At 37.3% G+C, this 15,183-nt stretch overlaps 1 protein-coding gene across 6 annotated transcripts in view; it reads left to right on the forward strand.

The window, feature by feature from the left end:
- ZNF644 (zinc finger protein 644) overlaps positions 1 to 15,183 on the forward strand; it is a 45,971-nt gene that overhangs the window by 8,847 nt on the left and 21,941 nt on the right. For all 6 annotated transcript variants that reach the window (XM_059477755.1, XM_059477754.1, XM_059477753.1 and 3 more), the window contains exon 2: positions 10,536 to 10,591. The gene's annotated coding sequence lies outside the window, so the exon portion shown is untranslated. The remainder of the gene's footprint in view (positions 1 to 10,535; positions 10,592 to 15,183) is intronic.

Consider the following 15,183-nt stretch of genomic DNA (forward strand, 5'->3'; position numbering starts at 1 on the left):
CTCTCAGCATTTAAGTATTGGTTATATTTTCTTCAGTGTTTCAGTGGAAAACAAACAGGAGGTCTTGAAATGTGACTTGTATGCTTACGAAACTCCTGGTGATGATGAAACATAGGAGCTCTGGGGCCAGGCAGTAGGGAAGTAGTCAGCTGTGCTTAGGGCCCAAAAGAAGGCACAGAACCTCTGTTGATGTACAACACTAAGCTTTTGGGACATATTACTCATTGGGAAATGATGAAGCCTTTAAACAAGGTATTCAGAGGTTTTTTATTTTAACTGTGAATGTCCAAGACAATGGCAAAGTTTCCTTTATCTTTGGTGCTGACTTCGGTTTTTTTTAAGAAGCTTTGTTATTACTGCAAATAATATAAGCTGTTTACTTGCTAGAAGAAAATATTTCTGTCTTGGAGTTATGTCATTTTTAGAGTGGGAAACATACAGGTTTCTTTGCTTCAATTTAAAAACCATGTCTATATTCTGAAACAGAGTAGTGATGTGAATGATTTGTGCCATTTATACTTTTGGATTTTATGCAGTCTTAGCCCATGCAGATCCAGTTTTTGGTGCTATCCTAGTAATCCACTGTAAAGCATAAGAAATAGGCTTAGAGTATCTGTCTTGTCTCTCCTGTTTCTCGAGCTACTTTTGGAAGTTTGTTTGGGAAACCTGTTCTGGTTGGGAAAACTGACAAATCAAGGACAGCCAATGGGCTGGATATGCACAGGTGAGGATAACTGGTGTGGCATGCTGGAAATACCAAGTTTTTCCATTTGCCTTCATGTATTTGGAAGAACTAATTAAAATAGCAAAAGAATCAAAGATTTTAAACTTTTCCCTGAAACAAAAGGAATTGAATAAGTCCACAAGCATTGAAAGGGTTCAATGCTGAGAAGAAAAATATTAATTAAACCCTGATCTTGAAGTGAAGCCTGCATAGAACTGCTGCATCTTCTTGCAATCTTGCATGGAGACTCCATAGATGTTTATTAAACAGTTTAGAAAGTAGACCTCGAGGTACTGCATAACTTGAGTCCTTGGGGTAATCTTGAAAACACCTGCTTCATAGCAAAATGCTTTTTGTGGAATAATTTTGTAGCAAAGGCTGTAACTTTAGTAAACTCTGTGACATTTCACTACAGGAAGCACTCCTGTATGATGAGTATATTAGTAATAAAGCTTGTGGACCCTGTCCAGTTGAACACAGGGACCATGAATAGGAGCTTACTAAAGAGATGTGGATGCTGTGTCAAACCTGAACTGTGGTTGTGGTGCTGGTGCTGTGTGACTGTCTCGATTGAGTGTTTATGACAGTTGTCACAAACTACATTTCAAAGAGGGATGTGGAAGCATTTGTCCCAGTTTGCTTGCCAGGTCTGGTAGAATAACCTCAGTTGTAAATGACTGTTGTTCCTATTCCAAAAACACTAATGCAGCTATCTGACATGAAGGTGTAAAATAAAACACAACTGGCTCAATTATGTTGCATTGCTACAGCTTATCTAAGGTAGGAAATAGTTTTTACCTATTTATGTAGGCCACAGACAATGCTGGAAACTTAGAGTGTTACCAAACCAAAAATGAACACTGAGCAGCTCAGTGAGGAATGGGTTTTTTATGTTTTCAATGGCTATTAAGGTGTTGAGAACATATTATAACTTTCCTTCTTCACCAAAACCATTCCTGTGTTACCAAAAAGCAGGCTCCAGGCAAATGAAGGGAAGTCCTTATGTTACTGGCTAAGTATATGTGGCTCCCCAAAGTGCTCTTTCATAGATTGTAAAGATTATAGCTTATATATCAACCCAATTAGGAAGCATTTTGTAGTTTCACTTCAAATCTGATAAGCAGTGGCTGAATCCTGTTGTATGAAATATGTGTGTATTTTATTTGGAAAAAGATTTTGCTAGAAGAATGGCGGTGCTGAAATTTATTTTTGTAGGTGATTGGTTTGGAATTTGCATTTTTTAGGAATTGTTTTATATGGTTATTTTCTTCATCTTGGAACATTCATTGTAGTCACAGCTTAGTCCTCTGATAAGGAAGAAGGCTGTTTGAGAGTTAGCAGTGCTGTTTACAGGGAGTGATACTCCAGAGTGCCTGCTCTGTCCTCTGCTGGAAGGTACTGTCATAGGGATATCAGAATAAAATCTCTGCTGCACCAATTCAGAGTTCACCATAAGCCTTCCTTCATTTTAGTGTAAGCCCTTAATGAGATATTTCTTAGCACTTAATGAGCAAAGCTTTTTGAATACTTATGGAAAGTGTGCATGAAATCTCTAGGAAATTTTTGTTAGATTTTACATTTTCATGGGCATGGAAAATTGACTTCCTCTGAGGCTAGGAACAGAAGATTCCCTTTCCTGCTATGGTCAGGAAATGTCAGAAATGCTGTTTAGACAGACAACGGCAGGCATTAGAGCTCGTGATCCCAGCATAGCTGCCCTTTCAACTGGAACAAACTTGTGAGGAACTGAATTTGGGCTTAGGATCCTGTTTTGTAGGGGGTACTTATGTGCTAATACCAGCTCACTATTTCCTGCCATAGCTGTTACAAATGTTTATGTAATTTACTTTCTGTTCTCTACTGCTTTTTTTCAAACTGTCATGATAGCAAGAAGAGGAGGTGTCTTGTTTGTTTTTTTTTAAAGGAAAGAGGAAAATAGTAATTTATCACTAATTTTGAGCTGTAGGATTTTAGGCTCAACCTTTTTTTGGAATCTGCATTGCAGTCTTAATTCAAGAAAGTGTTTCCAGTTTTGTCATTTTTAAGACTTTAGAAACACAGAGAAGACTTGGAAATGAATGTGTACACTAGTCTGCCTTACAACGTAGAAAATTCAGAGCTATTCAGAGTAGGTCTATGAAGAAATTGTTTTTGGCCCCAGCCCCGGCTGTGGTGTGGTTATCTGTGATCTGCGGTGGCTGCAGTGGAGCGGTGACCGAGGCGCTGCCTGCGGCTTGGTGCTCCTGTGCTGGGCTCTGTTCTCAGCGCCTGCGGTGACAGTCATGGACTACAGCGCAGCCCTCCCCTTAAAGTATCCTTCAGTAGCAAACTGGGCAGTCTCCTAAAGGTGGGGCTTGGGTCGTTCGGGGTTTTTGCAGAGGGAACTGCCATGCTGTCACATTTCCCTTGGTGTAAACTGCAGTTGAGTGGGGTGCAGCGCTATTGAATGCTGCTGGGTGAGTACCCCGCACTGGAGGTGCCCGCAGGGAGGCAGTGAGAGTGCGGCCAGGGCAGATCGCAGAGCAGTTTGCTGCCTCTGGGGTTGTACTGAGCTTGCAGGGAGGACTGTTGGCTTTGAGACACTGCTAAAGCTGGAGAGAAAATGGCTACCAGAAATTATTGTTGCTACTGTAAGAACATGGCGTGATTATTAATGTGCTGCTTTAACTGCTGTTAGAAATGTTGTGTGAGATACTGCCTTGAAGTAAAAATGTCATTAAAGGGAGCAGATATTTTAATCCATTTAGATATAATAGATATCATCAGGCATTCTTGTTTTAGAATGCCAGTCTGCTTAGTGGAGAAACTAATTTCTAGTAAATATCTTTTAAAACCTCATTACTGCCTTTTCTACACTAAAAAAATGCTTAACGGTTTTAAATTTTAATAATAAACATAATGTCCTTATAAAACAACTTGCCGGAAAAAAAACAGTAACAAGATACTATTTCACAAAATATGTTGTATATGGTAACATAATTCTGGCTTTCTAAAATTAAGCCCTGAGTGTTTTTTCAGCATTTGCAAAGCTTTTTTTTTTTTTTTAATATTTTTTATATTTTGAGTTTGAAATAAATATGCCCAACCTAAATTCTGTTTGAAGGTTTATAAATAAGGTTCAAGATACATAAATAAGAGTCAGATTATAGACTGGAATCTACTTGGGAAATGGTATTGTACTTTGTTTGATAAGGACATCGGTGTATGCATTGTGTCATAAACTTCTTGCAGGTTTTTGATTAATAGGTTGCAGTTACATTGAGGGATTTCAGAGTTATTTCATACATTACATCAGGAAAGGGATATGTCAAGTTCAGTGAATGTGTGAATGATAATTTCTGTCTCTATCAAGATTCCACAGTTGGCAGATTGAGGACAGGTATGGTCAGGCAGTAAAATGTGTCTGCTCTTCTTCAAAGTCCCATATGTGTTAAGTGTTTTATACCTAGAGAAGATACCATTTTTCTGTACTTTTTTCATTTTTGGGGTTTTGGTTCTCTCTCAGACTTCTTTGACTGAAAAGGCACTGGGTTGATTCAGAAAGAGGTGTGGTTGATAAACTGTTTACAGTAATGTGTGCCAAATATGTGTAAGAGAAATCTTGGAAGTTGTAGAAAAATGAGTAGTATGTGAAGACAGATGTTTGAACTGTAGAATAGTATTGCTTAGTGGTACACTAAAGAGGATGCACTAATTTGATGGACACAGTCTTAGTTTAAACTTTTTTTTTACTTTTATGCTTAACTTTAATAAAAACTTCACGTTTTTATTAAAATTCTGAGTTCTGGAGAAAGGAGAGGACAAGACTACAAATGTGTAACATCACTGTGCAAACAAACCTTGAAATATAAGAGGTTGCCTCAGATGTTTCTAAAAGCTTGCTTTTTTGTTTATGACACAAAATGCATGTTTTTTACTTAAAGCTATTGGTTCCTTTGAAAGCACTTCAGTGATCAAGCTTTCCTGGTTTGCATTTTCAGTTACTTTTCAGCTGAGAAATGGGAGATGCAAACTTGGACTAAAAGTTATTAAGGAACCATAATCCAATTTCTTATGAGGTAGGGAGGATTTTGTGTAAATATCTACTGGAATGCTTTTTTGCAGTGCTTACAGTCATAGGTTGTGTCGCTGTATTTTTAGGTGCTCTGTGCAGAGCTTACATGATGATGCATGGTGAAGGAATATATATATATATATGTGTGTGTGTGTGTGTATATGAGTATATATGTATATATATATATGTATATTACTGGGCACAGAGTGATTGTATAACTGGAAGGGTAGAGGCAGTTCCTGTACAGGTAACGTATTGACGAGATTTTGCTGCCAGCAAAATGAACAGAGATGAGTTCAGAGACAAGGATGATGCCAAGGATGTGTACAGTGCCATTAGTAGTTTGGAGTGGAATGGAGAGGTGATGTCATTCTGGGCTTTAGGCTTTCCCCATTTAAGAAAAGCTGTTATATTTAAGGTGTATAAGTGCAGTAAACGAAGAGCTAGTTCATGTGGTCAAAATGAATAGGCTGAAGGGTAACTGAAAATATATGGATGTTTATTATGCAAGTGGTAAATTGATCTGTAGCTTAAATGGGCAGAGAAATTATAAAGATGGTGAATTATTTCCCTGTAGTTTATTGCTTATGGTAAATCTCATTGTGAAGAATGCCATTCAGTTTAGTAGGGTATTGATGGACTGTAAACTTTTTAATATCTGTGGTACTTAGAATGTTGCACCCATCTTAGCTGAGGGGAGAAACTGCATTGGTAAGTAACCTTCAGAAACAGCATGGTAGTATTTTCTCATAAGGTCTTGAAATTCTAAGTGTTTTCATGACTCACATCTTCAAACTGATGCTTGAGTTTAGTGCTTTTATGATGCTTTCATTTGTGCGTTCATTGTTACATATTTGCTTACTGGATAATGTATGCCCAAAGTAGATAGCTCTCAAATTGTTTGTTTCCCCTTGATTCTCTGTAGACATCTTTGCATCTTTATTGTGTGTCTGTTGTGTACATCTTTGAGTGTTTGCATCTGCTCTCTTTACTGATAGGGGGGAAAAATAACCTTTTCAGCCAGTATGTTTTGGTAGTCCAAACTCCTTCTTGCCAGAATACTTTCTGCTGTGATGACTTTTCAATTTTTTTAAATTTATGGTATGCCCATTTTTGAAATAATAATTAAATCACTTATTAGACCTAATTGATGATATAAACAGAGGTTCCTTTTTTCCCATTCAAGCTACTCTGTGAGACTACTTTTTTTCCTACTGTGATATTCCTATTAATGTTGCATTCAAGTACTTGTAATGTTGTTTGGACTGAAAGAGCTTCCCAGTCTGAGGTATGATCAGTTGTGTTCATTTCCTATGCTGTCACACATTCCCTTGAAGTGCTTCACTGTCCCATATGGAGTGTTGTCAAGAAGCAAAACTTTCTTCAAGTAGAAAAATGAGAGATTTCAACATTTCCACGTGAAAGCCCTACCACAGCTTTGGGAACTGTGCGTGTGGCTTTTACTGTGATGAACAGACAAAGGAAGAACTGTAACTTCTTTGAACTACTTTTCAGATAACTCTCAAAATCTAGCAGGAGATTCAAAATGCAAGAGGCAGTCTTCTCTCTTGCAGTTTCTTGCTTGCTTTTGTTCACTCACTGCAGATTCCTTGAAGTCAGGAGCATCTCCAGTAAAGACTTAATATTTTGTCTCTTCACATTATAAAGTGTTAAGCTTTTGCTTAATTTGGCTTCTGGCTAATTCAGACTCTGGTATAGTGCCTGTTCTTAAGTATTGCTCTTCATTAACTGTTTTAAGAAGAGTGATTGTTATTTTTTCTGTACAAATTTAATTTTGGTAAATGGGATTGTGGCATATATAATTCAGTTGGTTAAACTACAGTTGGAATAGCATAGATTGAGAGGTTCTACAAATTCTCGAAAGGGATTAATTTTGTGGTTTTAGAAAACCTCATGTTTAAATTCAAATGATTATTTAGTCTACACTGGCTGTTAGTTCTAGGTATTTGTGGGTACAGAATGTAGATTGTTTTTATACTTTTTAAATAGAAATCAAAGACAATCAAAGCTCCTTCTGCAGATAGAAAGCAGGAAACTACATTTTTGTACATACAAGGTCATTGCTGACTACTTGTTTGGAAAATGGCAGTATAGGCTTGTATTTAAAGAGCTTTTCAGCTGTAGGACTCCCATCAGCTGAGGTTTTGCCTTTCAGTCATCTTCTGAAATTACTTTATCCCTGATACTGCATGTACAATTCTGGCAGGAACTTCTGGCTTTCTTGTAATAGCCTTTTCTTAGTAATCTCTGCTTTCTGCTGGCTGGTTTTCCCTGCATTGATATTTAGGATTCTTAGATTTTTCTAAGAGTATAGACTTTTCCAGAGCTGCAACAGATATTAGAATGAAATTTGTTCCACAGCCCACACTCTGCATTTGAATTTAATGCTGGGATGATCATACCCTAGTAAATGTAGCTGCCACTCTGAACTAATTATCAAATTTTCTAAGCCATGAAGTCAAGTCTACAATTGCAAGCCTTTTGCTATGTTATGTCAAGCTGGTGGAATTGACTGTTTAGCCACAGTTTATATCAACAGTAGTTTGTGTAGTGTAATTATTCTACTCTTTGTTTCTTCCTCTTTATTTCTTCCCGCACAGGCGTAATCAGCTATAGGGGCAAAACTGGTTTTGTGTTAAACAGCAACACACAGCAAAACAAAACCTGTTGAATAAACCACCTAAGAGGCTTCCATATGAGTTACACTCCTAGCTGCAGTCATCCCAGGAGAAGGTGGTAGTTAAAGGTGATGGTGTCTTTTCCCAGATGGATGTGGCAATGTCAGTTACAATGCAGATCTGTTACGAAATAAGGGCTGCATAGTAAACAAATGGGTCAAAACTCCTGTTATGATTAAGACAAACTTTACTTAGTTATTGTACACCTTTGCATTCTAGTATTTTGTAAACTTTTTCCTCAGAGAGGGAGGGGATGTGCTGTTAGGAGATATTTTATTATAGCAAGAGTTTTCAGTCCATCTTTTTTTGGTGATTATCACTGGGGGTGCATTTGTGATCTCTCATTTCTACCATTTCGGTTTTCTTCCACTTCCTGTTCACTGCCCATATCAGAGCAGGAAGCTGCTTATCAGAAGCCTGACCATTTTACAGCAGCTCTTTTTCCTTGCTGTGGTCCCCCTTCTCATTCTGAATATCAGGGCCTTCAGGTGAATGCTCTCTAACTACATTTCTTACTCAGTTCTGTCACACTTTTCATGCCCTCTTCTATTACGGGGTATGGGAGAGTGACTTTCATTCCCACTTCCTTTCCTGATAATGAGAATTAAGACAGGCAAATTGAAGCAAAAGCATTTATGATGTTGAAATCTTTGCCTTTCCTTAAGGAAATTTTTGGAGAACTACCTTTCTCAAATCTGCTGGTAAAGAATGTCAGGTGCTCAGTTATTTCAAATGTCATCACCCTTGAAATTAATAGTAGGTGTTAGAGTTTGTAGTGGAGTGAGAGAAATCTTATTTGACTGCAGAAAGACCTTTGAGAGGAGATGTGAGTGCTGGTTACTGTAGGTGGGTGGCTTTAAACAGTCTCATGCTGTCAATAGTTTGGGCTGAGATCTGGTGTCCTGTGGATTGTGTTGCCTTCACAAAGATGTTTGCATGACACTGCAAGTACCATCTCGCATTGGGTGGAGCTTTGTGCATCAGAGGCTTGGAAATCCCAAAAAGGGGAGTTAATTCTCCAGGGCCCTTTGAAGTTTTTGATGCAGGGCTACAGTGACCATCCCTTTGGTCCTTCAGCAGTTTACTTGCTGGTGATCTCTTTGTGAAACTTGTCACCTTTTCTTCAGCTGAACGATATCCAAATTATGATGGCCCATCTTCTCTTTTTCCTTCCCTTTCCCTCTGTGGCAGGTGTAGAATAACCCCAGATTTATTCCCAGTGTGGTTTGTGAGCTCCCTGTGATCCAAAGAATACCGAAATGCAAGAGTACTTGCATTTGAGTTTTCTGCCAAGTGCACCTTCAGTGAGTATAAGAGTATCCTCTAGATAGATTGTTCACATAAAATACCCTGTGCTAAGTCAATTGATTGATCCAGAGTAAAGTGTTCCTATTGAAGGGCTCTTACAGACTAGTGGGTGGTGTGACACTGCGCTGCTGCATCACCCCAGTGATCTGCAGTTGTCTGGGCTCACTCCTTTGACTGAAAGATTCTGTCTGCACTTGCCATGAGATCTGTGTTGAGAACAGTTATTACTAATGTTTCATTCATTGCAAAGTTTAGAAGATGTAGGTGTTGAGGCCATTTTGCATGGGGGCAGAGTCATTGTAGTTCTTAATTAAAGAAGTGTTAGACTGGGGTTGTCGCTCCCCAGCACAGGCTTACTGAGATGTCTGGTTTAGTGCTCATCATAATGTTTGATCATGTAAAGCCATGACCATTGACTGTTTTCCTCATTTTTTGAAAGGTGTTTTGGCTCTTCATATATGGAGGCTGTTATTTTTGTGGGAATGTAACTATAGCTTTACATTTACTTTCTGTAACACACAGTGGAGCTACAGTGCTGTTTGAAAGTAACACACTTTACTTCTCTAGGTGAATGAATATTGCTTTAAAATCTGACCAAAGAATTGTATTTTTTTCTGTAATAAATCTTATTTGAGAAATGAGTATGTATATTGAGTAACATTCATGCATAAAGCTACAGTTTAATGTGATAGTTGGGACACAATCCTGGGGCTAGGAAGAGGAGCTCAAATACTTATCTTCTGTTGCTTTATATTTTCCAGTCAGGCTTTTTTGAAAGGTCTGTCTTCCCTTACTCTCTGTCTTTGTAATTTAGGTGAGAGGCTTTGAGAGAGTTGAAGATTGATTGGGGAACTCTGAATCAAAAAGCTGTGTGTGAATAAAATAAGGACAGTGTGTGACAGTAGTTACTTCATTTAGAGTCAGTTCTGATGATGCCCTAAACATTCAGTCTAGGTAAGAGCAACCTACCCTTTCTGTAAAGCTCTGTGCTGGTAGTTGTGTCTTCATTAGTAGACCCAGTTCTGTAGAGATACCATACCCAAATCCATTCTTGCTTTTGTGCAGCTTCAGTTGCTTTTGGAATCTCTTCAAAATTTCTGAATAGGAAGTGAAAAATGACCTTGTATAGTTAGTTCTAAAGATACATGAGCAAAACAAGTTCATCTGACATTGATCAGCTTTCATGCAGACAAATAAATGATAATTTTTAAGTGGGCCAGCTAACCTTAGAATCACAAACACAGCTTTGCCTTAGAAAAGGTGAGAAATTAGAAAGGCCCAGGCTTCAAGTCCTCCAGTACTTAATCTCAGATATGTTGATCATTTTTGCTAAAAAGATTTTTTTAAAGCATTCATTTGTAACAATTTCCTTTCTATGCATCATTCCTTATTCAAGGACCTTGAGATAGCTGACTTTGAAGGCACTATCAGCAAATGCAGAGCTTTTCTTCCCATTCAACTTCCTTTTCCCCTGTTCTGTCCACTTAATTTAATAGCAAGTGTATATTTGATACAACTTCCTGGTAGATTTTTAAAATTAAAATGCCAGTAGCTATGTTATTTGGAAATTACACATGTTTGAGAGAAGACCATTGGAATGTTGCTACTTTTACCCTGAGATAGAACAGATAGAATACATTTATGGCTGGGGATGTTTTTACCTCCCTGCTTTGCCTGTCTTGTCTCATAGCCTAGGACACAAGCAGAAAACAATGACAGTTGTACAGTAAGTTCTTGTTTTATTTTGCAGGTTTGTTTTAATGTGGAAGTGGATCCTACAGCATAATGTAAATCAAACAAGCAAAGGTGAGTAGGAGTTTTGTGTTGGTGGGTTTTTTCCCCAAAAATGCCATTTGCATATACTGCTAAGCCTGCAGAAAAGTGGTCAGTGAAAATTCTCTTGAAATTTGTATCTTGATTAATATAATGTATGTGTATGTACTGTAATGGTGCAGTTTTACTTCTACAAAACTGAAAGAGGAAGAAAAGACATTTCCCCCATTGTTTAATATTATGATGATAATAATGTTTTTCTTCCATTAATTGTTATAGTTAAAAAGCTATCAAGGTGTTCTGCTAGCCGTTGAGACAAAATTATGAGCACTTTAAATAATTTGTTCTTGACATACTATCCTCCTGGTTTCAAAGTACTGAAAGTGTACTTTGCACTGTAAAAGCAGCCTGTTAAACTTGCACTTAATGTATTAATAGATAACTGCGTGGGAAATTTGACCAGCTATCAGAATAGCATTTCAAGTTTCAAACAATGAAATTGTGTTGGAATTTTGTCCTCTCTTCCTGTCTTTAGGAACCCATTTGCAAGCTATTTGAAAGACAAAGTTTATGGAGATTTACTCCTGGTAGAACTTAAGTGTTCATTTGCAATTGCAAAGTGTCCATCTAGGAAAAATTTCTTGTAACTAGCATTTTCCTCCTCCCCCCCACCCCCTTTCTCTGTTATTTTGAGAAAAAGAATTAAGAAGCTTATCTTTTTCTCTCCCATTTACTTGCTACTCCAGGAATAATTAGAACTATAAAATTAATCTTGTCTCCATATAATTATGTGAAACATGTAACAATGAACTCTAATCCGTTTTAACTTGAGTCTTTCAAGAGAATCTTTAGGTAAGGCCCCACAGGTCAGTAAGTTCTCTCCTTTGGAGACATGGCATGATGGACTCAGCTGCAGAGACCTCTGTAACAAACCAAAGCTGTCTCCTCAAGTTTCCTGCTTGCTGTTTGACTTATGTGCCATCTCAGAATGCAGCTGCTTGCAGTGACTTGATATTTTGAAGAGGTGAGAGGGAGATCCCATTTGCTTAAATGAATTTGTTCCTCAATTCCAAGCTCCAATTATTATAGACTTAATATTGCCTTGAAATTGTAGTATGTACATATTAAAATGGACATAAACGGCTTTGTTCATATCTTCTGTTCCACTAAGACTTCTTCAGAGCTGTTGCTGTCAACTTTAAAATACTGATTATAGAAGAGTGCTTTGTGGGGAATTTAAAATAACTCTTCTATTGAGTGCTGATCTTTTGTATAATGTATAACTGATTCAGGACTTTGATTATGAATTGTCTTCTGAACTATGAACAATTAAAAATAAGCTCTGCCACTGTGTTGTGTATATACTTACGTGTAGAAGATGTTTACTGCCTTAGCCTGACTTTGCTGGTTTCTGAAATGTGCTGCTTTGAGAAAACAAATGAATATAACTCTGCAAAAGGAAATACTTCATCTAAGGATGAGTGTAAAACAAGAATTATGGCTAGAAAAGAGACTTGAATTGATAGTAAAATTCAATAAAGTTCAGTTCAGTAAACTGTTCCTTGTGCCTTCTAATGCTTTCAGTACTTAAAGCTTGCCATTTATGCTCTGTTTCTTTTTAATTTGCGTGGTTATGTAATTGCTCATTCAAATACAAAAAAACTACTTTAAAAGTGTGATGTATAAATAACTGATTGTGTGTTTTAAGCATGAAGTCCTCTGAATGAAACTCTGAAGACCTTTCATCTTAATGGTGCTTATCTGTGTTTGGTAGGGAAAAGCTGGTCTCTGAGAACACCTGTAGGATTGCATTCACAGCAAGAGTGCAGAAAAATGTGTACAAGAATAAGTGGAAACAGTGTAATGATGTTTGATCAGTATTGCTATTGCTTGGAAGAGATCTTGAGGTTCCCAGAGTTCAGTAAAAATGACAACTGAATAGTCTGTAAGTCAGTGAAATTATTGTGCTTTATTAGGGAGCAGAACACAACCCAGATCCAGTTCTGTGAATTTGGGTGTACCACAGCTGCATTGCATTGCAATGGGTATTGCTTCTTCTAGTCAGGTGATTGAAAAAAACACATAGAGTAGAAGAGCTGAAAAAGGTTCAGAGAGGGGCAGCAGGGATGACTGAAAGAGTTTTAAAATGTCTTGTGTTAGCAGAGCATTGCTCATAATTTGGCAGCTGCAGGAACGTTTTTCAGTCTGTATGTTATGCACGTGGGGAATAACTGGATTTGCAAATCCAAATTTCACCACCACTTGGTGGCAGTACCTGGCTTCAAAAGGACTTGTTTCTGATCAGATAAGGTGGCTGATCCCGTAAAACTATAGGTTAATGAGGAGTAGATTAGTTTTTACATTTCTGAAAGTTAGTTATGTGTTTTAGAAATGAAAATACTTTTTATTTAACCCACTGGAAGGATTTGCATTTGTATGTCTCTATGGAAAATCTAGCTATCATGTCTAATACACAATTTAAGAGTATTGCTTGTGTTAATAGTATTCTCAGAAGATGTATTTAATGTTCCCCAGTTGAATTATTTTAGCATTTACTTCTAGCATTTTGTTTCAGCTGAGTAGTTTAGTTGAAATAATTTTAGAACATAAAATTTGCTTCATGGTGGAATTCTTTATAGTGCTGCATTCTGCAGTTTAATAGAGAACTGTCAAAGCTTTTTTGCCTTATGAAACGTTCTCTACATTTTTACTTTTTTATTTATTCATGTAAATTTTAGGAAAAGATTCCCCAGTGGATTTTTCTGTCAACAAAGCTAGTAAAAGTTTGTGCCCTTACCCATAGTCGCCTCGTGACTGTGCTGATTCACTGGTGTTTGGGTCCCCAGCCTTTTAAACTGGATAGTGAAATGGTTGATGAAGTGTGAATGGAGGAACTTGGGAGAATGGAAGAAGGCTGCAATTATTTAAATTGGCTTTGCTTCAAAGAAAATTCCAATGTAATTCCAATGCATAACCCAGTAATTTGACAGTATATGGTGCCACGTTGAAAATACTTCCTCTTCTCTGCAAGCCAAAATTTGCAGTGCTCAGCAGGTTCTTTAATTTTAGTATAATGCCCCATGTAAGGACTGTAGTGGTGATCTTAAAGTCTGGAAGAGTGCAGATACTTTCCTGCACATGGTGTCTTTGTGAAATGTCTCACTTGGTGTGACTGGAGAGGAGCAATGCTGGTGGCAGCGGGTTCTGTAGGGAGGAAATACTTTTATTGTATTGCCTGAAGAGCCAACACTGAGAAGCCACTCTTGAGGTGTGACACATCAGGAAGGTATTTAAATATATGGTGGTGAAGAAGAAGGATTCTTCCTGTGTAAAATCTAAAATCGTAGAAATGCAACTAGAAAATGAGGTGGGACTTGGAAAATGCGTGTTTATAAATTTGAGTGTGATTATAGCACTCTACTTAGTAATAATGTTATTTTATTTAGTGAGAGAACTCTGGGAAACAGGATCCCTTGGAAGAGAGGTAGAAGGGAGAAGAGCATTAAATTATATATATTAAATTTGCTGTCAATATATTCTGCATAACTAGGGATAGAGAGGACATGCTTTTACCGTATCCCTAATAATTTCTGTGTAATTTTCTCCAGCTGTCAGAATGATAAATTCAAAGTTGGTAGTTGGAAACCATTTTTAAAATACTTTCATACCTATATTGAAGTTAAGAAGAGAAATAGTGTGTGTTTTCACAGAACAATAATTTTGTATTTTTAATACTTCTTTGTCTTTATTAGAATCCTGCTAGTCATTACCATGTATGTCTGCATTTAGGACAGTTCAAACTATGTTGCATTATTAAAAATCCAAACTAGAGAGCTGCAGGAACATGAAGACAAGTACCTGGCTGTCCTCTGTGAACAGGGCTGTGGTATTCTGGGCAGGAGTTACAAAGCCTGTGGAGTTGCCAGGCAGTGGGTGACTGTTCTTAAGTTATTAGATTCAACATCTTGGTTTTGTGTTCTGGCTAGTCATCTTTTAGAAATACCTAGTTCATTTTCACCTGCCCATTAAACTGTCTTAAACTGCTGCATGAGCAGTTAAAACCAGAGGAGTATTTTCTATAGTGATACACGTGGTTCTTGTCACACTTAAATTGTACTGTCATTTATTATTATTGATTTCAGTATTGAATTTTATCATGATGCCCCCCATTGTGACAAACTGGTTATTTCCCCAAGCAAATCAATACTAGAGGAGTAAGATTAAGAGTGGTTGGTGGCAATAATGGAATTCTCTTTTGTGATTTCTAATTGTATGATGGTTATTCTTAAGTTTTGTTCAGTTTTCTTTCACATGAGATGTTAATATATCATTCTTAGATGTTTTAGACCAGAAATCACTTTTCTGAAATTTTGACATTTTAAAGGAATATTTTGTTTCCTTACTGTTCCTGACAGAGAGCTTTTGAAGACATTGTTGCATTAGGAACTAGGCTTAAGGAAAACAACTTACTGAAAAAGTGTGCTTTGGGTTTGATCTTCCCAATTATAATCTTACTGAAAAGATAAGCTGCTTTTGTCATGACTGCTCTATAACTGAGAATTTTTCTGTGATCACCTTTTTCCACAGATGTTTGACAACTCAGTGAACTTTCTAACAGTATTATA

Source organism: Ammospiza nelsoni, chromosome 9, assembly GCF_027579445.1.
Source record: "Ammospiza nelsoni isolate bAmmNel1 chromosome 9, bAmmNel1.pri, whole genome shotgun sequence".
NCBI lineage: Eukaryota > Metazoa > Chordata > Aves > Passeriformes > Passerellidae > Ammospiza > Ammospiza nelsoni.